Raw genomic sequence first — 25,115 nt, 5'->3', positions numbered from 1 at the left:
ATGCACTATGCTGGCCTTGCTTTATATAATTATGCTCACGGTGATGGTCAGTTAAGGGTCTGCATGAAAAAGACTAAGAGAAAGTCAACGAGAGTGCAGACATCTGCTGATCTTGTTTTTTATGTTTATGTATGGAGATATGCATCATAGAGACAGCATGCTTGTATGTGTTGAATTGGAGATCTGCATCTATGTACGTTAGTACATGTAAATGTGGATAAAAACAAAACAAAACAAAACAAACTAAAAAAAAAATTCTCCCCCTACCACTTTACAAATGAAATCAGTGCTGTGAGGCGGTGGATTAATATCATAAGGAAGGCCAGAGTGGGCCATTAGAGTGGTGTAATGTTGCTCTGGGGCCTTCTGATGGATGGCCATCGGCGCTACGGCCCTATTTGCACACAGTCACCTCTGTGGTAGCTGCTATTAGCAGGACATGGGAGGTAAGGGCTAAGGGATGGTGGTGAGGTTGCTGTACCAAGGTTTTATTATTAGAGAGGTGTATGTGTTTGTTTTCCACTGTATGTGCCGGTGTGAGTATGCGAGTGTGTTCAGATTTGTGTATTTGTGAGCATGTGTTACTGCAATTATGAATGAGTGTGCGCGCGCATGTGTGTGTGTGTGTTTCGACTCTTTAACAGACAGATGTTGCGCTCCCCACTCTCCACTCTATCTAACGTGTCTGTCTCTCTCAGTGGACGGCGGTAGTAGGCAGCAAACACACTCAGTGTAATTAAGACAAATTAGCCTGGATGGCAGCTTTCAATAACACCAACATGTGTTAGGAGGTTTTTACAGAAGAATACAATCAAAATCATCATTAGCTAATCAATTATAGAAAACAGAGTCAAATTTTCCACCTTGAAGCTCTTGTGGATTAATAAGACGCATTTATATTTTAAATAGGTTTATCTTATTCCTCTCTCCTTCGTGCTACTTTCATAACTCTTTCTTTCTTTTTTTTATTTGGCTGAAAAACGGCAAATTGGAATCAGAAAGCCTTTATTGTCATTGTACTTGGCAATACAATTTAATTAGGAGTTTTATGCCTATGTGCTGCTTTAAAATAAATAAACACATACAAGCATAAAGTGCAATATAAATTTTACAGATAAAATGACACATTTTAAGTTCATGTTTTGGTGCATGGTAGGAAACAAACAACTACTGACAGCCCTGACAGTATAAAATGTTTCTTCCAGGTCTGAAAAATGTTGACGTCTGTGGTTGTAAAAACACTTCTGATCTTATAGAAGTCTTGGGGAAAATAACTTTCTGGCTTGACTTCTGATTCTTCTGATTGCCTAATGAGTTTTCAGCCAAGTTGTTAGGTAGTGTCAGACCCACCCGGTGAATACTCCCAATGTGAGTATTCAAAACAGGAATTCAGATATCACTGAATAGCATCCTGGTACCTGGATCCATCTTTCATACTGTCTATGATTAAAACACTATAGTTGCCTATGCCGCCTCCATACTTGGCTTCCGGTTACCAACTTTCTTAGAAACAACACGTTTCCAAACATCGAATAAACAATCCTGCTTAATTAGACATAGGGTTTTAAAGAGCTCAGCAATAGCTTTTCATAACTGCACAATAACATTCCTAACTAAAACTGCAGTCAGTTTACAGTGTTGCAAGTTGTTTTTGTTGTTGTTTAAAAACGCAAATCCTCCCATAAAATGCTGATTGTATAAACTGGAGGTGCACAGTACATAATGTAATGTTAAATGACTGACTCAGTTAACTAAACTTACTGGAGGCCTTAATTCTCTTCATGTCAGCCCTCCTTTGTGCTTTCTTTTTTTGCCATTTTCTCTGATTATCTTCACTTTTATCCCCTCCCCACGTTTTCACTTTCGAAACTTTTTGTTCAGATATGCAGCTTACAGTACTACGAACAGTTAACAGTAAGTTCTGAACAATGGGTGCTTGATTTCAGACAAAAGCAGCTCATCATTTGTATTTGACCCTTGTGAAATGAAATGAAACAAATACATTGTATCATGTTGTCACTAGGTAAACTAATAACTAGTTGTTTGAAAGCACTTGTTTAATAGATACTGTAATCCTAGAAGAGTAAAACTAAACAGTTTCATCCCTTAAGATTCTTTTAGATTTGCTCAAATTCACCTCTTTTTCCTCTTAGTGCCCCTTTTTTCAATGCTCTCTATCTCTCTTTGTTTTTTTTGCCTCATTCTCTCTCCGTATTCTCCATCTCTCTGTCTTGCTCTATCACTCTCTATGTCACTCGCCTTCTCCTCACATCTCTCTCCATCTCCCGCAACATTTCAAAAGAATGAATTACTTTGGGCTGTCACTTGGCCCTGGCCGAGAATTCATTTTTGTGGGTCAAGTGTTTCAAACTGTCATTTTTGACAGGAACCTTCTCATATAATAACTACATGGATGGACCTTGACTTGGGGTGTTTTAGTTTCTCTCTCACCCTCTCTCACTCACTCTTGTCTCTCTCTCTCTCTCTCTCTCTCTCTCTTCTCTTCATATGCATTCCAAAAAGGGAACGTGGAGAGTGAAGTCTTGAAAAACGTGGTGTCGGAGAGATCAGTGCCAGTATTTAACTATGGCAAGGTCTACAACATAAGTAAGTCATGGAAAAAAAGGAAAGTGCATAAAAACATTATGCTCACATGTGTGAAGTCAAGTAAAGATGGAATTGAATGAATTTAAAGCCTCTGTGTGTGTGTGTGTGTGTGTGTGTGTGTGTGTGTGTGTGTGTGTGTGTGTGTGTGTGTGTGTGTGTGTGTGTGTGTGTGTGTGTGTGTGTGTGTGTTTAGACATCTTTGTGAGGACAGAAAATTGGAAGTTTATTATACTTCTGGGGACCAACAGTCACTTATTGAGACAATATACCTGTCCCCACAAGATTGAAGGCACTTTGAGGCTCAAAATGTGGTTTTAGTGTCAGGGTTACAGTTAGGTTATGGTTAGGGTTAGGCTAAGGGTTAAGATTAGGCATTCATCTTTGATGGTTAGGGTTAGGGTAAGTGGCTAGGGAAAGCATTATGTCATATAGATGTCCTCACTAAGATATGAAAATTTGTGTGTGTGTGTGTGTATTTGTGTGTGTGCGTAGGTGTTTGGGCGTGTGTGTGTGTGTGTTTGCTGGGGACAGCAGGGCTTCAATGGCATTGGACTTGAGCAGACAATCTATTTACAGTGTGCTCAGGGGAGCTTATAAACAAATGTTGAGTAATTTCAGCCAGGAGTAATTACCCTTGCTGCTGACAAGGAGAGTGTGTTAGCACTCCCCTTCACCCTCTGCCCTGTCCAGAAGGCTCCAAGCTTATGTGCAAACACACACACATGCACACACACGCACACACAGAAACTTGCACAATATGCACATTAGAACTTCCTTGCACATGTGTGGCATTGTTGCAGCAGTTAACATGGAAAGCACCCACTCAGGCTCTTGGTTTATCCACCTGCATTCTTAGAAAAAGTACTTTTATTTTCTACTCTTGAGCCTGAATATTTCAAATTAATAAATTGTGAACTATATGCTCACATTAAGCAAGGCCAATATTTCAACCAGTAAGGTCAAGTATGTAAAGGTAATTCCAGTTACTGTATTTCCACAAAAAATTTCTATATATAAGTATCATAATTTTTGCTGCTACGAATTTGTGTCATTTCCACTGAAGAACAAGAAGTCATTTAATGCAGTAGATTTCAAGCTTTCTTTAGATTCCTTTACACTGGCTACCACAGTGCTTTGAGAATCACAAAAATGGGCTTGTATTTGACATTTCTTTCCCTAGAATCACAATTCTCAAAGTCTGTGCTAATAAGACAGGGAAAGAAAACACAATTGCACATTTTATACATCTGCAATTTATGTTACTATACAACACAGTGGCATTTTGTCAGGACAAGCAAGGAAAGCAGTGCTTAAATTTTCAAATCTAAAAGCAGACAGAAATTAAATGTACCATAGTTTTGGATTGTTTGCCACATTTACATGTTTCAGAACAAATTACAACAAAGCTAACCCATGTAAATACTAAATGCAATTTTTGAATGATGATTTTCTTTATCGAGTGGAAATAAAATATCTGATTGTACCACCTTTGGCAGCAAGAACTACAATCAAACATTTGCATGATCTGGCATAAGTATTTCATGATGTTGTGAAGAAATTTTGCCCCACCTCATTTTCGCAGAATTGTTTTGATTCAGCCAAAATAGAGGGTTTTTGAAGATGTCTGGCCTGTTTGAAGATCATGCCAAACCAACTAAATTGGATTTCATTCCTGACTCTGACTCGGCCAAAACCTTGTTTTTTGAGCAATTCAGTGGTTGACTTGCTGGTGTGTTTTGTATCATTGTACTGCTGCATAACCAGTGTCCCTAAGCTTCAGGCCACAAACTGGTGGCTGGACATTTTCTTTCTGGATTTTCTGATAGAGAAGCAAATTTAAAGTTCCATTAATCATGGCAAGTCATCCAGGTATGAAAGCAGGAGACACATACCATATTTGACTGTTGGCATGATGCTCTTTTTATGAAATTCTGTGTTAGTTCGTGTGTTAGACATAACAGTCCACAGACTTTTTCCCCATCAAGATGTTTTGCAGCAGATGTGGGATGATCCTTCGTATTCTTTTTGGTCAGCAGTGGTTTTTACCTTGGAACTCTCCCTTCAGTGCAAGTTTTGCCAAGCCTCTTTCTCATTGTTGAATCATAAAAACAGATCTTAACTGAGGCTTCCAAATCTTTAGAAGTTCTGGGTTCTTTTGTGACCTCTTGGATGAGTCATTGATGTGCTCTCTGAGTAATTTTGATTGGCCAGACATTCCTAGGTTCACATCAGGTTTTGCCCTGCATCACTTTGTAAAAGAGAGGTTCAGTTTTTGTGACTTCTTGATTCTTGCTTGATGATTTGAAACATGTAAGTATAACAAAAATACCAAAAAGTAAGAAATCAAGAAGGGGACAATTGCTTTTTCAAAGCACTGTATGTATGTTGAAACATCTATCCTAATTGGGCACAGGATAAATATGTTTAATGAGCATGAAAATTATGTGAATAAATCCTATAAAGTCACCAGATTTTACCAAGTTCCCATCCAAAATCACACATGGTAAAATTTGGATGGCCATGTAACTGTGGAAATTCACTGGGTGTCTTAACATTTCTGTGACACTTGGATCACTGACACAGACAACAGTTCTGGGTTGCTTCCGAAATGCACTGCAGTGGCTCTAGTGAAATCACAAGCACTGTCTTAGATGTGAATGATTGACTCAGGCTGTCCCATTGTGGTTGCAATATGACAGCTGGAGTGCTCTCTACCAAACATTAAAAACTCAAATTAAGAATATTTTATTGCAGCCATTCGGCAGAATTCTAGAGTTTGGGATAATCAATGCAAAGGTACGTTTTTGTGGGGGCAGCACGGTGGCACGGTGGTTAGCACTGTTGCCGCACAGCAAGAAGGTCCTGAGTTCAATTCCACCATCAGGCCGGGGTCTTTCTGTGTGGAGTTTGCATGTTCTCCCCGTGTTTGCGTGGGTTCTCTCCGGATACTCTGGCTTCCTCCCACCATCCAAAGACATGCAGCTTGTGGGGATAATTGGATAATCCAAATTGCCACTTCAATGGACACTTCATGTTAGCTTAAGAAACAGATGACTCAAATTCAGATGCAATTCCTTATATTAGAAAAGTAAAATATTGGAAGCTAACTTCTCATCTGAGAAATGTTATTCCACAGAATACAAAGGAGATAAAAGAAATAAGAGTAATTTAGCTTTGTACAAAAATATATTAAACTAAATTCCTTTGTTAACACACAGTCACTAGGTTTATGAAATTTAATATTTTGCCTGTTGACCTCTGTTAAATATGATTTATTTGAGAAACCCTTTACATACTATGAACTAGAGATGGACCGATCCGATATTACGTATCGGTATCGGTCCGATACTGACCTAAATTACTGGATCGGATATCGGAGAAAAATAAAAAATGTAATCCGATCCATTAAATATCACGAAAGCACCTCACAAAACTTGCAACACGCCGTAACTCGCCTCAGAACATTAGCACGTCGGAGCAGTATGCATCACGTGATAGAGCAGCTGTGGCATGCGGGACCTGTCGGTGGTCTGGATAGCATTTGGAGCTTCGCTAGCAGCCCGGCATTTCATCTCCGACAAAGTTATCCCCGAGAGAAGTAAAGCAAGTGTGTAAGTTCATCTCTGAATGTTTGTAAAGCATTCCTGCGTTAAGCTTAACAAACGATATATGGAGCGACTGCCTCTTCTTGCTGCTACTTCAATCATGAAACTGCTTAATGATCAGCTGATCGGCTTCTCTGTCGCGAGTCTGTCTCTCTTCTTTGTTTTTGGCCCACTTTGCACCAGAAAGTGGAAACCAGTGGATAAACAACAGCAGCACGTTTAAGCTTGATAAGCTGTTGTTAGAATTTATTTAATATTACTTTCTACACCAGGATCTTTTTCTACGTAGCTGACGCTGGTAACTGTGCAGGGGCGGATCTAGCAAAGTTTAGCCAGGGGGGCCGATAGGGCATGAACAGGGAAAAGGGGGCACAAAGACATACTTTTCTTTCTTATTCTCATTTAAAATGTCTAGCTTTTAATAAATAATTATCTGACACCCAAAGTTTTAATTTGATGTAAAATGAATAGAAGTCCATTACTGTATATAGTGACTATTAAGTCTAATATATATACCCTAGTAAGCTATAGTACTTTTTCCTTTGGGAAGGTACCATCTGTGCAGTCTGCAATTTTGTTGAAGAAAGATGTTGAATCTATTTAATATTTTAATATCCATCCATCCATCCATCCATTCGCTTCCGCTTATCCTTTTCAGGGTCGCGGGGGGGCGCTGGAGCCTATCCCAGCTGTCATAGGGCGAAAGGCGGGGTACACCCTGGACAGGTCACCAGTCTGTCGCAGGACTAACACATAGGGACAGACAACCATTCACACTCACATTCACTCGCACATTCACACCTAGTGACAATTTAGATGAATCAATTAACCTAATTATTGAAAAATAATTGATTTCTGTGCATTTTTTTTCACACTGCATCAAATTAAGGTTGATTACGTTGATTAAGCATCATGAGGTGGAGCGTGAGGGGTGGTTCCCTATTTTTTATTTATTTATTTTTGTTGTTGCTGGGAGTTGGAACCCTATTAGTTAGGTTGCTTAATATTTACGCTAAGTACTCTTTAAAATACCAGAATAGGGAGGATGGTGTAGGTTTAAGTTTATTAGATTGATCAGTATTGCTGAACTATGAAATATTTTTTTTTGCATACAGGTATAACAGAATAGCTGTAGCGTAGTTGTTGTTTTAAACTTGAGTATGAACTTATACAAAATACAGCAAGATATTTAATAAAAAACAGTTTTGTTGATTAAAAAACACTATATCGGATTCATATCGGTATCGGCAGATATCCAAATTTATGATATTGGTATCGGTATCGGACATAAAAAAGTGGTATCGTGCCATCTCTACTATGAACACATCAGCTTCCTTTTGTTGATTAGAATTCTGCCGGCCTGGTCATCAGGCCAACAGATCATGTTATTGAATAAAAAAATAAAAAAGCAATCAAAGTCACATTCATTGTTCTATTGTTTTACATTTTAATCATTTGAAAGACTTAATTAAAGGATTGAAATGTAACTAGCAAACAGGCAAATTAATTTTCACCTTAACCTTTGAAAGTCAAGCAGGCCAGATACAGGCTTTATCCTGTCTGATCAATTACAAACTCTCAGCTCGCATGGAATGGATTCCCATGCAGATTGAGCTGGATCAATCTGCATTCCTCATCAATCGATGCAACAGCTTTTCCAGACCTTTGAGAGACAATGTATGATTAGGAGATAAGAAGATAATGACTGGAGGAATAACACACAGTCAAAACCGTCAATTTTGAATCAGAATGGGGCAAATATAACCAGTTCTGAGTCAAGAAAAGGAAATACACCACATGGAGAAAAGGTACTTCTGGTATTCAGCGTTTAAAATTCCAATCACTGGAGCTTTAAGGGCAGTAGAGGAAGTCTTCATCCGTTTCTCTACTCCCCCAACCTTTGATTCCCTTTTGATGTGAGAAAGGTGACTGCTTAGGTTTGGTCTCACGACAACTGAGCGTCACTTGTATTCTGGTGTAACAATTAAGCACAGTGTTGTGTGAAATAAATTGAGCCAAACCCAGTCGTGAAAATCATAAAAAAAATTGCTGTGTGCAAGTTCAATTCAATTTAATTTATACAGCGCCAAATCACAACAACACTTTATATCGTAAGGTAGACCCTACAATAATACATACAGAGGAAAACCCAACAATCGTATGACCCCCTATGAGCAAGCACATTGGCGACAGTGAGAAGGAAAAACTCCCTTTTAACAGGAAGAAACCTCCAGCAGAACCAGGCTCAGGGAGGGGTGGGGCCATCTGCTGCGACCGGTTGGGGAGAGAGAAGGAAGTGGTCAATTTTTGGTTTGGTCAAATCGGTTGTAATAAATTACGCTTTATCCAGGATTCCTAAATTTGACGCCTTTCCACAAGGACATGCTGAAATTAGGATTACAACCAACATTTTTATGCTTTGTTTTGTTTTTTAATACCCTCACAAAGCAGTTGCTATAGTCCTGTATACATTTTTAGCAATGGAAACAAAATTTAACTGACAAGTGGGAACTGCAGGATATTCAATCAGTGTTAGATAATCGCAATAATAAAGTTCCACTTTGGTCCAGTACAAGTCTTGAGAAATATATATGGGTAATTCAAGGCCTTTCACTTTCCACATATATATTTAATGTGATAATTGATTATATCAGCTTTAACAATATTTTCTTGATATCAATAATATCTGTCTCAAAACTTTTTTCTTTGAGACAGATGCTTACCTAAGAAATAGTTAAAGCATCCATATAGGTATCAAACATTGTTGACTGCCTACTAATGATTGCCTACTGACATATTTATTTATTCATTTTCAGTGTTAACAATTGAATATGGAAAATAGCTTCACCAGTGTGTGTGTATATATATATATATATTAGGGGTGCAACGATACTGTATCGATATTGAACCGTTCGATACAGTGCTTTCGGTTCGGTACGCATATGTATCGAACAATACAAAATTTTTAATTTATTTTATCAACTTTTCTTCTGACGATGCTGTCTGTGTTGAGCGCTCAGTGGATCTGCGCTCGACAGTGCAGCCTTAGGCGGAGTAGTCGACCACAGATTCACTGAGCGCAGGGCAAGCTAGCGAGACAGAAGTTAAGCTCTCCTTGCAACATGGCAAATTGAACCTCCCCCACCCTCATTCAGATCTGGCATTTGGAACTATTTTGGTTTTCATGTGACGTATGACCCTGAAGGTAAGCGCGTCATGGACTAAAGTAAAACAGTATGTTGGATGTGCCACGCAATGCTCAATTACATGGGTGGGAACTAGTGTGTTAGCGCAGTTAGCTTGTTAACGTTTTGGCCGCCCAGCCCCACGCACGGGGCGATCCGCGGTAACTCGTTAACGGAGATTTGCCGTGTTGTGGCGTTAACGTCATTTCAACGAGATTTACGCTGACAGCACTAGTGGGAACACAATGAATATGACTGCACATTTACTCCGACAGCATCCTAGTGCAAAGACAAGTGGAAGCAGACAAAAACAACAAGCACACATGCTACAAACTTTACCCGAGTCATTTAGACAGCCGTTAGCACATGATTCTCCTTATGGGGACCTGATATGTTTAATATGCTGCTGAGAATATAGCCCAGAAGAAGCGTATAGTATAGCTTTTATTTTTTGAAAGAGCCATTTCTCTGTAATAAACTCTCTTTTCCAAAGATGAGGGATTCCTCAATCAGATACAGGACTCGCAAAATCGCTAGCCCGACATCCTGGGGCTAGCAATTTTTCCAGTCGGGCTACCAAAATTTATCTTTGCCCTGCCCGTTGGGCTATCGTAGTTAGGAAAAATATATGTCAATGCTTTTGCATTCTTTTGGAAATGTAGCTGGGTAATTATGTCATTGGCATCGGTGAGCCACTGTCAATATGTGACATATTGAAATCGCGTTTAAATTTGCGCTTGTTTTTTTGCTTTCACTTTGCAAACGCGCGTTGCAACTTCTTATCTGGTGTGCGTCTTTTATTTTGACAGTGAATGCGCACATGCAGACCACTTATGTGCACCCGTGTAAATAACATGATGTTCTGCCGGGTGTGTTGTTGGTTTTCCCTCGATTTCTGAGTCGACAAGTGCCTTTGTTACTGGGACCAGTCATTTTAAGAAAGGCCCCATTAGAACCCATGAGAAATGCAAGAAATGCATTATTGCTCAGTCTGCAATATCTTTCCCAGAACAAACACCAATTGCAAATAACATACTAAAAATAAACCTGAAAATCAGTTCAAAACAGCGTACTATGTTGCAAAGAGTGAACTACCACTGGTATAATTTAGCAGTCTTTGCAAACTTCAAAAAGCAAACAGCCTCGACCTTGGTTCCACTTGCCTCTTACCCCTGACTTCAGTGGAAATTTCAAATTCAGGATCTGACACAGATTGATTCATGTTCTACACAGTTCTTACAAGTTCATAGAAATTTCTGTTCAATTAGAACCAAGTATTTGAGTTGATGATTGTAATTTTTATACAATGTTGTAATTTTTTTTAACAATATTTTTATTAATGTTTTGTTTCCTTTACAATATTATACTTTAATGTATAATATTGTAAAGGAAACAAAACAGGAAACAAAACGTCAATCAAAAAATTGCTCTGCTTTTTATTCGGGCTACTTAAATTTATTTTGGGCTACCAAAAACTGAAGAGTCCCTGCCCGAAGGGCTACCAGGGATTTTGAAATTTTGCGAGCCCTGGGATATATATATATTTTTTATTACTTTTTTGTTTCAGCAACATCAAATTTAAAAACTGTACTTTTGAGTTAAAATATATATTTATTATTTTAATAAATAACAAATTAAAAAGGCATGAACATTTTTTTTGTATCGAAAAAACATCGAACCGAGCATGCACCACATATATATATATATATATATATATATATATATATATATATATACACAATATATATGTATGACTGGTGTGTCACTGTACAGTGTAAAGCTTTGTTCATGGCAGCAAACCTACATCCTTTACCTCTGCTGGGAATGAAAGTGGAGGTTGTTGGAAGGAAAGTCACATTTTCACATTCCACTGAACCATTTCAATGTCAGACTTCTCTGCTGCATCCTTCACTTTATATATGGTGGAGAAATACATTCTATGTTTTTTGCTCTCCACTTATAGAATGCATCATTTGCATTTTAACACACTCTGCTCAACTGACATATCCAGCAGACGTGCACATTTGTGAGACTCTGCATGTATATACTGCACCAGTATATCTTGCTGTAAAATACAATCTGTACTTCTTTGTCCTGTCTTTGAAATTTTTTTTCCCCCAGCTGATATAATATGCTGGGAGGGTGGTGGGCTACGTTAGGTGCCATTGTGCTGCTTTGGCTGCGGACTGCAAGAAGTTGTGCTTGGCATGAGGCCCAGAAGCAAGGTGAGGACAAACACTCCCAACAAACACTCAATGACGTCCACAAATTTATAGACGCAGCTACAGATTATGCATTGTTAGTCTGTGTGTGCGTGTTAGTTTGTGTGGGTGGTTGGGTGGGTCGGTAGTAGGGATGAGTGTTGTGACACCTGTGAGCATGTGTTTGAGTGTGTGCACACATGTCTGAGCAGGTCCACCTTTCGTCTGAGCTGAGATTTGGAAAGGCTTCACTTTGCACAGGCTCCTTAATTCTCCCTTAATTCATTTGTGCTCCAGATTCACTTGGCTGCTGGGATAACCTGGGAATGATAATGAAGCGGGAGGGAAAAAAAGAGATAGAATGGGGCAGAGAGAAAGACAGAGAGAGAGTGAGGGACGTGAAAACATCACAGCACAAGGCACCTCCTTCAGTTCCCCCTTTGAATGTGTTCAGAATGGATTTAGGGCTTTTCACTGAGTCTTTTAAGAGAAGATGAATCTTATTAGTGTTGATTGCTAGTCATAGGATGCTTTCTGCCTCGGGAAACCACTTAACTTAACCCTTTCACAGATGCCCAAAGACTGCAACATTAGTGGGGTTGGGGTTTGATAGCATTTTATCAAATATGAATCTCATTTAGACTCCATGTGTCAATTCCTTTCAAATGCCTTATCTAATGTATTATAATTATATATATATATATATATATATATATATATATATATATATATATATATATATATATATATATATATATATATATATATATATATATATATATATATATTATATGTTATATATAATTATAATTTCCATCAGGCCATCAGACTGCTGAACACGTCATAGACACCTCAGCTTCACTACTGGAACTTCAACATTATGCACTCCACACTGTATATAAATGCCACTTGTTTTGCACATATTCAACTCTGTATATTTTATATATTTTATTATTATTATTATTATTATTATTATTATTATTATTATTATTATTATTATTATTTTTACTATTTAATTTGTAAAAATGTGTATACACACACACACACACACACACACACACACACACACACACACACACACACACACACACACACACACACGTAGGAAAATATTTAGTATACACATCCAGAAATGCATACACTATTATATATTGTACATATATTTATTAGTTTCAGGTTGGCCATTCTTGTATTTTGCTCGTTTGTGTTGTTGTGTTTGCACATCTCTGTTGCTTGTGGGGCTCGCACACAAGAATTTCACTCGCATGTGCTGTGCCAGTGTGCCTGCACATGTGATGTGACAATAAAAGTGATTTGATTTGATTTGATTTGATTAGGTACCACACATGGATGTTGGCAGTGTGTAACACCTCAGATTTTATACATTATTTTATTATTAATTACCTCATGTAAATACTTGATGCCTTAGTTTAAAGATTTTACTCGTCAAATCAAATTAATTCATAAAGCACATTTAAAGACAATGTGCTGTACAAAAGATGGAATATAATACATAAAAAACAAGTAAAATACATGTTAGTAAATGTTAAACCTTGGCTCAAGAGTTGGGAGTTCGCCTTGTAATCGGAAGGTTGCCGGTTCGAGCCCCGGCTCGGACAGTCTCGGTCGTTGTGTCCTTGGGCAAGACACTTCACCCGTTGCCTACTGGTGGTGGTCAGAGGGCCCGGTGGCGCCAGTGTCCGGCAGCCTCGCCTCTGTCAGTGCGCCCCAGGGTGGCTGTGGCTACAATGTAGCTTGCCATCACCAGTGTGTGAATGTGTGTGTGAATGGGTGGATGACTGGATATGTAAAGAGCTTTGGGGTCCTTAGGGACTAGTAAAGCGCTATATAAATACAGGCCATTTACAATTTACCATAAACAGATACAGTCATGGCTAAAAAACCCCCCACAGAAGACACAATAAACAAATGAGACAGACTTAACTAAAACAATAATAATAATGATAGAATAAAAAATCATTTTTAAGTCTAGTTTTAAAAGACTCACTGCACGGAGCAGATTTGACTGTTAGAGGAATGCTCTTCCACAGTTTGAGGGCCAAGACAGAGAACACCTCTGAGTTTAAATCTAGAGTGGGGGGCAGTGGAGGGACTGGGAAGCAAAGTAGGAAATCTAAGAAGCCACACATAAAGGGCTTTACAGACAAACCTGAAGATCTTGAAATCAATTCTAAACCTCATGGGACGGACAGGATTGACTGTAAAATAAGTACATAAAGTAAATAAGATCATGGACGACAATTTTCAGATCTATCACACAAAGAAAAGGCAGGATTTTTAGTATAGCGTATAACTAAGTATAACTAAAATTTCATAGTATGATGAAGCATTCGGAGGTCCTGTTTGAAACTAAGGGGCTGAGCCCAACTCCTGAAAAACAACCCCCATAATTCTGCCTCCAATAAACGTTATGTTTGTCACAATGCAGTCAGATAAGTACTGTTCTCTTGGCAACTCATGCATCGGATTGCCAGACAAAGAAGCATAATTTGTCATTCAAGTCCTGTCCAGTGGTGGTATGCTTTACACCACAGCATCTGACGCTTTGAATTAGACTTGGTAATGTAGGGATTGAATGCAACTGCTTGGCCATGGAAACCCATTCCATGAAGCCCTCTACACACTATTCTTGAGGTAATCCGAAGTCCACGTGAAACTGGGAGGTCTGTAGCAACTGACTCCACAGAAAGTTGGTGACCTCTGCACAATATGCAACTCAGCATCTTCTGACATTGTTCTGTGATTTTACATGGCCTACTACTAGCTGAGTTACTGTTGTTCCCAACGGCTTCCATTTGGCTATATTACAACTAAGATTTGACTATGGAATATTTGGCCATGAGGAACTTTCACAACTGGACTGGACTTATAATAACAATCTGCAATTCACTGAACTCCTGAGGGTGTGACCTGTTCTTTTACAAATGTTTGTAGAAGCAGTCTGCATGGTTATGTGCTTGATTTTAGGAACCTGTGGCCACAGAAGTGATCGAAATACCTAAATTTAGTGATTTGGATGGGCGAGTGAATACTTTTGGTAGTATAGGGTAGGTTGGCTGCTGTTGGGTAAGGTCTTGGTCTCAGTACAAGGAGTGGCAGTGAATGAGTTGACAAGTCAGATCCATCTTTCTCAAGATGAAACCGGTAGGGTTATGTTGACTGAGGACACGTTTTCTCAGAATTAGATCCTTCCCAAACTTCCTGAAACCTTCTCTCTGGTGACAGGCAGTGTTAACCCAGGGACCTTTAGTGTACTGAGGAGTAGGGAACGGAAAGGGCCATTTCTGACCAAATTCAAAAGTGTAGGAGTACATGAGAGACAGTCATAGATTCAAGAGAGTTTGGTGGTCATAAACTATGACAACTTATACATCATTCTTCAAAATGTTGAATGAAAAGCAACAGGGGCAGCAGGCGGTGGCAGGCAGCCAGACACAGAGACCGGCCATCATCTGGATGTTTGTTCGTTTAAAATCAACGAAAATAAAGCTGTGCCACACTATCCAGCAGGACTGGACTGAAACAAAAGTTCAGGCTAGGAATTTGACATCATCCCAGAACACTGTTAAATCAGATAACAAAGTGTCAATTTTATAGGATAACCGTTTACGTTGCTTGCGGATTATGACTTCCAATTTTTGGATTTGCTTCATTTTACCACTGTCATTCCTCTTTTTTAAAGAGGCACAGGCAGCTGTTTTCTGCTTTAAAGGCAAAACTTATTTTCATATGTGTTGGTATAGGAAAAATCCACATACATTTAAACAAAACAATTTATCTATTATCCATCCACCGACTCATATTCATATGCCAGTGTCAATGCAGTTCCATTAGCCTGGAGTTCAGGGGTGGAAGAACACTGAACTGCCAGACCTGCAATTAACTGACAGCCTCCACCTGCTGAGGTAACATTGATTAGTCTAGAGCTCGTATAGCTATGAAAGACCTGATATACATATCATCAGCATTGTAGTTTATCCATAACTTAACTGACTTGATATGAGTACAACTGAGAAGAGATGGCATAGAATGCACTCTTTATGTCTAATATGGACCAAAAATTATATTCATTTATTTCACTTGCACTCTTTAATTATGTTGGTTGGTATTTTGTGAAAATATAGATTCTCTGTCTCAGTATTTTCCATTTCTTCAAATCTTTAAATTGATTTTATCTTAAATACAAATCAATTAATTTGAATTTAAAAGTCAATTATTTTGGGATGAATGTCCTGTCTAACAGCAAATCACCCAGAATTTTCAGGCTTTGCTTAATTGAACTATATGCATGTCTTGGATAAATAAGTATTCCAAATTGGTTCACTTACCTCTCTGTAACTAATTGATCATGCCTGAAACAATGGCACTAATAGAGTAGTCCCAGCAGGACACAGGCTTCCCCTCCAGGAAAGCAAATGCAAAATGCTGCCACTAATTGAAATCATTTCGATTAATATGAAGCATAATCGAGGCTAACAATGTAGCATCACAACGGGTCATGCAGTTAGAATGTATTCCTGTTTGCTCTGTCTCTTTACTGTTTTGAACCTGCACCTCTGTGTTTTGACAGTCTCGCCCTCCTCAATGCACAAAGCAACAATTCATCCTGTAGAGAAGAATGAGCAGACGGGGCGGGGGAGCTCGGAACAGGGCCGATCGATAAGCAGAGTCGGAGCTGTGATTTATTTACCGTTGTGTGTTATGTTGAGGCGAGAGGAGGGAGAAGAAAAGCCTTCTGATATGGCCACGGGCAGCCATCATAATGGGGCCCTCTCAATCTTCAGTGAGTTGCTTGTTGCATTGTCAGGCAGGTTTCCGCCGCTGTTCAAAAGTGGTATCCGATCAAACCCATGAGACGCGAGCGACCAGACAGATGATTACTCACTGTAAACGATCCAGGAGGGGAAAAAAAAGAGAAATAACTACAGCGGATATTGATGACTCAATAGACTCAATGACAGACGATTCCATTTGTGTCTAGATAAAGTGTTGACTGTCTTGGATCAATCATAATACAGGCCTGTTATTGAGCATAAAAACCATGTTTAATATCATTAAATCCAGATCAAGCTTTTCCCTCCCTCTGCCTCCTCTGGCTTTCCCTTCCCTCCTTTCCTAGACGCTTACACATATCTGGCAGCCTGCCTTCTACAGTACAACCATGTGAGCACGAGACGTGGGGGATGGGGATATTAGTTGTGTTGTTGGTGGTGAGGGCGGAGGAGGGTGTGTTGTTCGTTTGTGTGTGTGTGTGTGTGTGTGTGCGGGGGGGGGGGGGCATGTGCACCACAAGGAGAGATGGGAGAAAAAAAGAAACCTCCGAGGCAATCATTTCTGGAAGAGTGGTGGCAGTCAGTTTGGGTGTATGTGTTCTCTCTCTCCCTCCCTCCCCATCTCTCTTATTTATTTATTTTGTAATTTCAGACAGTTCAGACATGGCCAACACTCAGCTAAGGCCAATAACAGTTTATAGACTGCTAATGTCATCACATTTTGACAAACTTCTCAATCTGAAGTGACCTTGTGGTGCATGCTCACCTCTGTTCTGCATCTTCTCTATACTCCCCCTCATTTCTGAGCAGGTCGCCGATAGCAGAGGTTATTTGTGTTTATTGCTGAGATTTGAGTATGAAAACTATGCTTTTTACAAAACAGCCTGCTTTTCTATAGTAATGAGGAATATAGGTTCTTAGATAGCCTGTCGAATATAGTGAAGATGAAAACAAAGCAGAGAAGCTGTTTTGTGTGGTAACTTAAGCAAATAAATTCAAACTGAAGGTGTGTGTATTAACTGTTTTCTTTTTCCAAATTTCCAAATTGACTGTTTTTTTTTTTGCATTTGTTAGTAAGTAACTTTTGTCCACTTCTTTTTAAAATTGATTTTGTATTTACTGTTTAAGCCATGTGAGTGACTCAAAGATTGCTTACTTTTCAAATCATGTATATTACATTATATATACATTATATTCAATTCAATTCAATTTTATTTATACAGCGCCAAATCACAACAACAGTCGCTTCAAAGCGCTTTATATTGTAAGGTAGACCCTACAATAATACATACAGAGAAAAACCCAACAATCATATGACCCCCTATGAGCAAGCACTTTGGCGACAGTGGGAAGGAAAAACTCCCTTTTAACAGGAAGAAATCTCCGGCAGAACCAGGCTCAGGGAGGGGAGGGGCCATCTGCTGCGACTGGTTGGGGTGAGAGAAGGAAGACAGGATAAAGACATGCTGTGGAAGAGAGCCAGAGATTAATAACAAGTATGATTCCATGCAGAGAGGTCTGTTAACACATAGTGAGTGAGAAAGGTGACTGAAGAAGAAATACTCAGTGCGTCATTGGAATCCCACAGCAGACTATGCGTATTGCAGCATAACTAAGGGAGGATTCAGGGTCACCTGGTCCAGTCCTAACTATTTGCTTTAGCAAAAAGGAAAGTTTTAAGCCTAATCTTAAAAGTAGAGATAGTGTCTGTCTCCCGAATCCAAACTGGAAGCTGGTTCCACAGAAGAGGGACCTGAAAACTGAAGGCTCTCCCTCCCATTCTACTTTTAAATACTCAACAAGTAAGCCTGCAGTGCAAGGGCAAAGTGCTCTAATAGGGTGATATGGTACTACAAGGTCATTAAGATAAGATGGGGCCTGATTATTTAAGACCTTGTATGTGAGGAGCAGGATTTTGAATTCAATTCTGGATTTAACAGGGAGCCAATGAAGGGGAGAAATATAGGAGGAATATAAGAATATAGGAGAAATATGCTCTCTCTTTCTAGTCCTGTAAGTACTCTTCCTGCAGCATTTTGTATTATATTCATTATATTATATATGTATATATATATGTATATATATATATATATTATATGTTTTATATGTAGTATCTTACACCTCTATAATTCTGTATGAGTAAAAATTCATATGGAAGGTAGATCTAATCCTCAGACTGATGGATGGTTTGCAGTTGCCTTGTGTTTTAGGGGTCTGCACTCCATTGTCACATATGTTGAGCCAGCAGTTCTTAAATCCTACAACTTGTAGAAAAAGATTCCTTTTACAAAGAAAACAAGGAAGTTTAAACAGTGTGCTACAAAAACTTGAAATAGATAACTAAATGAAATACTGTTAAAATATTTTCTTAAATATTCTTAGTGAACAATAAAAACTACTAAAAGTAAGTCAAATTAGAGCATATATGGAAAAAATATGAAAGTTTTGGTTTGTCATTTGGAATGACTTCTTATTTCTTCTGTGATTGCTAAGACTTGGGACAGCAATTTTTTTAAAAAAAAAGTCCAATTGCCCAAGTTAAATAGGTTAATTAGGCTGATTGCCTAAGTTATGGTTAATTATCGCCAATGACAAATTTGACCTTACTGGGTTACTGAGATCTTATACCATGCTAAAAGTAATCAAAGGGGAGGTAAAACAAAAATGAAAATGAAACAGGTAAATTGTTAAAATTTTTAACTAAAAGTGTCAAATTAACCTAATAGTAATGAAACAAACAGTGATAAAAGTCATATTAAGTTCATAGATGAAACTAGCTTTTAAGTAGCTTAAAAATGATAAAAAGCTAATGCAAATCCACTAAACCAATATGTGTAAACCAGGAAACGATGTGATAAACCTGGCGCTGCCTTCCACTCTTAGTGAAACTGTGGTCTCCACCGGTCATCCATCGCTCCCAGGCCGCTCGCAGCCTTACTTTGAACGGGCGGTTCACACCGATGTCCAGCGGTTGGAGTTCCTTTGTCAGGCCTCCCGGAATGACAGCAAGCTCACAGTTCATTTGCTTCACAAGTTTTTTCACATCGGCTGTGAGATGGGCACGCATAGAGTCACAGATCAACAGCGATGGTGATGCGTGGAAAAAACCACCTGGTCTCCTTACATACACCTCCCTCAGCCACTCTTTCATCATTTCCTCATCCATCCAGCCCTTTTCATTTGCCTTAATGATGATTTCTGCTGGAAACTTCTCTTTAGGCAAAGTCTTTCGCTTAAAAATCACCATAGGCGGCAGTTTCTGTCCATTAGCATGGCAGCCAAGCACAACAGTAAAAGAAGACTTTTCATACCCCGTTGTGCGTATCGCTACCGTGCTGGTCCCCTTCTTCTCCACAGTGTGACTCACCGGGATGTCAAAAGTGAGCGGGACCTCGTCCATGTTTGTGATGTGGCTGGGCTGGATGTTTTTGTCGCCGATGTGTTTGCTGCAGTAGGAGCGGAAGATGGCCAGCTTTTCCTTATAATCCGCTGGAAGTTGCTGCGCTATCGTAGTCCTGGTCCGGATGGAAAAATGGCACCGTTTCATAAAACGAAAGCACCAAGACGGACCTCCTTGGAAATGGTCAATGTTCATCTCTTCAGCTAGTGAAACTGCTTTTAGCCGAATGGTGACCGTCGAAACGCTTCTCCCGCTCGCTCTTTGCTCGATGATCCACCGCTCGAGTCTTTCCTCCAACTCGAGCCACCTCGCCTTATGTCCGCGGAAACTCAGCTGCGTTTTCTTGACCTGCCGGAGCTTGTTTTCCAGCTTCCTCCATTTGCGAACCATCGATTCGTTTATCTTAAATTCTCTCGCCGCTGCTCGATTTCCATGTTCCTCCGCGTAGCTGATGGCCTTCAGTTTAAACTGTGCTTCGTAAGCGTGTCTCTTTGCCATTTTCAGGGTTGTTAAAACAACGATGTCCTGCATAATGCACATACCTGTTCTTTTATACAGGTATGTGCGATTGTCCCGGTATATACGATCAACGCCCACACTTCACCCTTTAACGTTCTCATGGTGTTCTCTACTACGTCCTCCTTACAACACATAGGGCGCACTGCGCTATAGGGCGCGCCGCACTTTTTGAAGAAAATCTAAGACTTTTAAGTGCGCCTTATGGTCGTGAAAATACGGTACTCATGATTTGGTGAGATTGCCACCACGACCATACTGCTCCCACTGTTGCTGCCGCCATGATCTCCTCTTTTCCCCTCACACACCTCAGGTTTCCCATCCCCCATTCCCAATGAGTGAACTCATGTGGAAACAGCAAGTGGTTATATGCATTTTCTTGGTCCATTCCTTCCCCGCATGCATGTCTCTGTGTGTTTGCACATTTATGACATGTTTGTGTGTGTGTGTGTACATATATTATGTTATGTTAACTAAGCTAACATAACCTGAGTGCTACTAATTGGATGTTTCCAACAGCAGTTATGCATGATGTGGTATTATGGCCAAAATAAAAATCACATAAGAAACTACATACTGTGGTGAAACAAAATGATTGCAGCAGTTATAAATTCTACCCAAAGTAAAGAAAAACACAAGATGATGAACAGATCACAGTTCTTGTACAGTATGTGCTGTGATAAAATCTGCCAGAGAGGTAGAAATCAAGTTATTTCAACCTGTCAATCACTGTCTGGAAAGATGAAACCCTTTGATGAGTAATGATCAGAAAAAAACAGTAGACAGCTAATGAATCTCTCATAATGTCAGGCACACAAAAAAATCTCTTTGTGGAGGTCTCCTGCACAGCCTAATGCACATCACAGTCTCTGATAGTTCACTCAGCGACACCTCCTCAGTAGGAATCCTCCAGAGACAGCCTCACTGGCTGTCAGTTGGTCGGTCTGCCACTCACAACTATGCGCTCGTCCCCAAGTGCCTGTGAACATTCCACAAGCGCCGCCAATCTGACAACAACATAAAAAAAGCAAAAGAGTGTTTCTGAAGGTATTCTCCTGTGACGCTGGCAAAAGCTCGTTTTAAGTTTTTCTGCTAAGGGAAGTGGGCAGTGGAGTGAGGATGACTCACATCTTACTCCCTGTTAGCAAGGGGGCCATGCGATCAAATGGATCAGATTTTGGCTTTTGAAAGTCAATGATGGCTGCTCAGGAAGCTTGTAAGAGAAGAACTGGACTGGTAACAGCCAGCTGTTAAAACGAACAAAGATCTATGATGTTGAATAGTAAATCATACCATAAGACACAGGCCTAAAAGAAAGACTGAAAAAAGTATGGATAAACAGCCTACTCATTATTAACCAAAGTAAGGAATATCTGATAAGTGCCAATTAATATGCTTCTAACCTAGAATTTGCATGACAATAAATGCAATGCATTATCAGTATGCCAACATCATGCATTATTAAAGTTGGACACCATTAACATAATAATATATTTGCATAATCAAGACCAACATTTGCATGGAAGATGTTGTAGTGAACCATGCTGAATCTCCATACTTCAGCGAAAGGTGAAGTCGTTTCTACTACATGTCCTTCTTCAGTCAATTCAGAGTTTTGTGACATCTCACATTAGTTCCAGTCCCATCAGAAGGACTTGTTGCTCTAATTCAGTGCCTCAGATAAGTCTACATTGCATACCACTTCACTTATCTGATGACAGCAGTTGTACAGTGGTTAGTTCCTTTCAAACCAACTACTGTATTAAAACGCAGTCCTGCTATTTCTATTCTTATATATTTTAATACAATAATAATCATACATAGAATAAAAGATGGAAGTAGGTAGTACCTTAAACCTGGATTATATCTGAAGGCCACCAGATGCTGTGATTGCAAAAATACTTCTGGTCCTATCAAAGTGCTCAGAGACTGCAGATGAAAATTAGCATGTAGCTAAATCTGGTATAAAGCATTAGTGTGATTAATGTATTTTGTACAAAGAAATAACCAAAGAAAAACAAACTACAAAAAACCCCAATAAATAAAACGGTTCACTGAATAACCCCTATAAACATTTACCATTGAGTTTATGGGCTTGTTCATTATGGGTGAATAGAAAATTGTCAAATTGTTCATCTTGGTCATTCTATTTTTCAAAATGAGGGATTATCTGTAGTATGAAACTACATGTTTGGAGGTTTGGAGTCTTCTCTCACCCCCGTTCTCTGCGGCCTGCTGGAGCGGGGGGGCTAGGAGGAGGAGTTGGCCGTCCGACTGCGGTCTGGAGTGTGGGGCCTCCCTGCTGCTGCGGAGTCGGGGCGGTCTGCCTCTCCCCACCGCAGGGAAAAGGGTAACACCACCTGGGTCTGGGTGCAGTTCCCCCCTCCAGGGGCAAGGGTACCTAGACCCGGTTTGTAGAGTAAGCTTGGGGAGTGTGATCGTGTGTACAGCGTCTCTTTATGTCTGTCTCCACGTTGGTTGAGTGTGGAGTAAGTGCATATGAGAGCATGAGGGTGGGAATGGATGTTTGTGTCTGTGTGTGCCTGTATGTCTGTGTCTATATGTCAGGTTGGGTATCAGACGCCACCTCTCTGGGGACATCTCAGGCCCTCCAAGGTTTGGAGGCCTATCTCCCCCCACCACCACTTCCCCTGCCAGTGGCGGACTCCCTCAGACATCGGTGCATTGGTGGTTCTTTGTGTCCGGGGATGGGCGTCCAGGTACACACCGGCTCACTCCTTGGCGGCCGCTTATCGGGGCCTGGAGCCTGGGGCTCGCTCGGGCCACTTCGGAGGTGGGGTGCCCCCGGCCTCTTGGCCTGGGGCTCGGTCACTCAGGCACAGCTGGCTGCCGGCGGAGCTCACGGGCACGTCACTGCAACTCCCTCTGGCTTCTGCTCCGCAGCTGCTGAGTGAGCCCTCATCTGGGACTCTCCTCAGCTCTTTCTGGGACAGTGGCGCGGCTGCCCCTCTGTTAGTCTTCCTTGGTCTCTTGTGTTCTGGGGGCCTCTGGATGTCTGGAGTTTTGATCTCCTCCATACCTGCTTCATGCCCTGGAGGACGGGGCCTGTGGCTCCCCCACACCCTCTAGCAGATCATTACATGAAGGAACCTTTTAAAAAAACAAGCGCGTCCATGCTCACAGGTGTACACACGGGTGATCACACCCACAAACTACACCCTTTTTGGCTCCTACCTCAAAGCACACTGTGTTCTGTTGATCTTATGTGCTGCACAATAATGTTTAATATTTAGTATTTACTGTCATATTCCCATATATCATTGTGATGTTGTTTATTCTATTACTCTTGTTCTCTTCTGCTTGTTTTCTTTTTTCTTTCTCAGCAGGTGATCCAGGTGATCGATATATGCATTTTTTTTCCTCTTTTTTTCTTTTTCTGCCCGTTCTGTTGGTTTTTGTTTTTTGCCCTTCTCCCCCGTCCCTCTTCTCAGCTGTTTCTCTTTCCCTCTTTCTTTCTCCCCTTCTTTCCCACAGTCAAGTCTGTCCCGTATTCAGTAAATGGAAAATAAAATAAACAATAAAAGGTGAATCAAATGGACCATTACGGCAAGGCTGGGATGGTCACTTTGGTAAAGTAAATCCGTTGGGCATCTTTCTTTGCCTTTAGACAATAATTCTGATGGCAAAAGAGCCAAACGGGACAGGCAAAAGAAAAAAAAAAAGTATGAAACTACATGCTCACACCTGTTAATCACAACTCGTCAGTTAAAGAGTGTCTGGTTTCATGCTCAAACCCACTCCTACTTCTCATATCTACTTGATGGTAATGGCGTAAACTGTTATTTTGAGGCTTAAAAACAGGACTTCAAAGACCAACAGATGGCATCACAGTCACCATGTCCATCTGTTATACCATCTACGATGCTGTCATGCTTGGGAAAAAGGCAAATCCAAAGAGCAGACCCAGGGAAAAGTTGGAAAATTTAAATTGTTAACTGTTATGGAGGGAATGGCTTGCTGATAGAGAGTAGTTGGTGGGAAGACTTAGCAGCACTACAGCTTTGCATATGGGAGCTCTGCTAGTTGTTGATGCTCACAAACCTAGAGATGGGTATACAAAGTTATCACAGTTTTGTGTGATAACTTTTCAACCACTGGAGTGAGTACTATCACCATAAAACTCAGAGTCACACATTACAGAACAAGCCTGAAAAGTAAAATAGTGTGAGATGTGTCTAAAGACACCAGGACAACTGCCAAGACAGTAGTGCATGACTTAGCCAAGTGAGGAATTGTGGTCACCAAGAAGACAATCACTAAAAACCTATACAGGAATAAACTGTGTTGTTGCAGACCAAGAAAAACTCTGTCTGAAAGTTCAAGCCAGACTCAAGGATGCTAAGGGCAACCTGGACAAACATTATGTGTAGTGGAAGCAAAACCTTTGGTAAGAGTATGCAAAGCTAAAGCGCTTTGGCCATAGAGATATTGCATGTATTTGGAGGAAGAAGAGAGAGGGATTCCACCCAAAAAACACTATCCTCACAGTGAGACCAGGTGGGAGTATCATGCTGCAGGGATGCTTCAGTGCGTCTGGAACTGGAAATCTTGTCAAAGTGGAAGGAATCATGAAGAAATAAGGATATGTGAAGATTTTGAAAGGAACTGGATCTGGGTCATCAATTTGTCTTCCAAAAAGACTCCAAACATATGTCACTCCTGATGAAGAACTAACTCTAGAAGACCAAAGTAAATTTTATTGAATGGCCTTCACAAAGCTTTGACTTGGTTCTCATTAAAAATCTGTGGGATGAACTGAAGACCATTGAATGTGAAGGTGCTTGAGA

General features: G+C 40.1%; 1 long non-coding RNA gene across 1 annotated transcript in view; it reads left to right on the top strand.

Moving 5' to 3' along the window:
- The window catches only part of LOC308394345, a 65,528-nt gene extending 41,643 nt beyond the window's left edge, over nucleotides 1–23,885 (top strand). Inside the window, exons 3-4 of the long non-coding RNA XR_013971201.1 lie at nucleotides 11,519–11,622; nucleotides 23,655–23,885. This is a non-coding gene — a long non-coding RNA (uncharacterized lncRNA). The remainder of the gene's footprint in view (nucleotides 1–11,518; nucleotides 11,623–23,654) is intronic.
- The last annotated feature ends 1,230 nt before the right edge of the window (nucleotides 23,886–25,115 follow it).

The sequence above is a fragment of the Rhamphochromis sp. 'chilingali' genome (assembly GCF_963969265.1).
Source record: "Rhamphochromis sp. 'chilingali' genome assembly, chromosome: 3".
In the NCBI taxonomy this organism is placed as follows: Eukaryota; Metazoa; Chordata; class Actinopteri; order Cichliformes; family Cichlidae; genus Rhamphochromis; species Rhamphochromis sp. 'chilingali'.
This window is presented reverse-complemented; position numbering and strand designations above follow the sequence as displayed.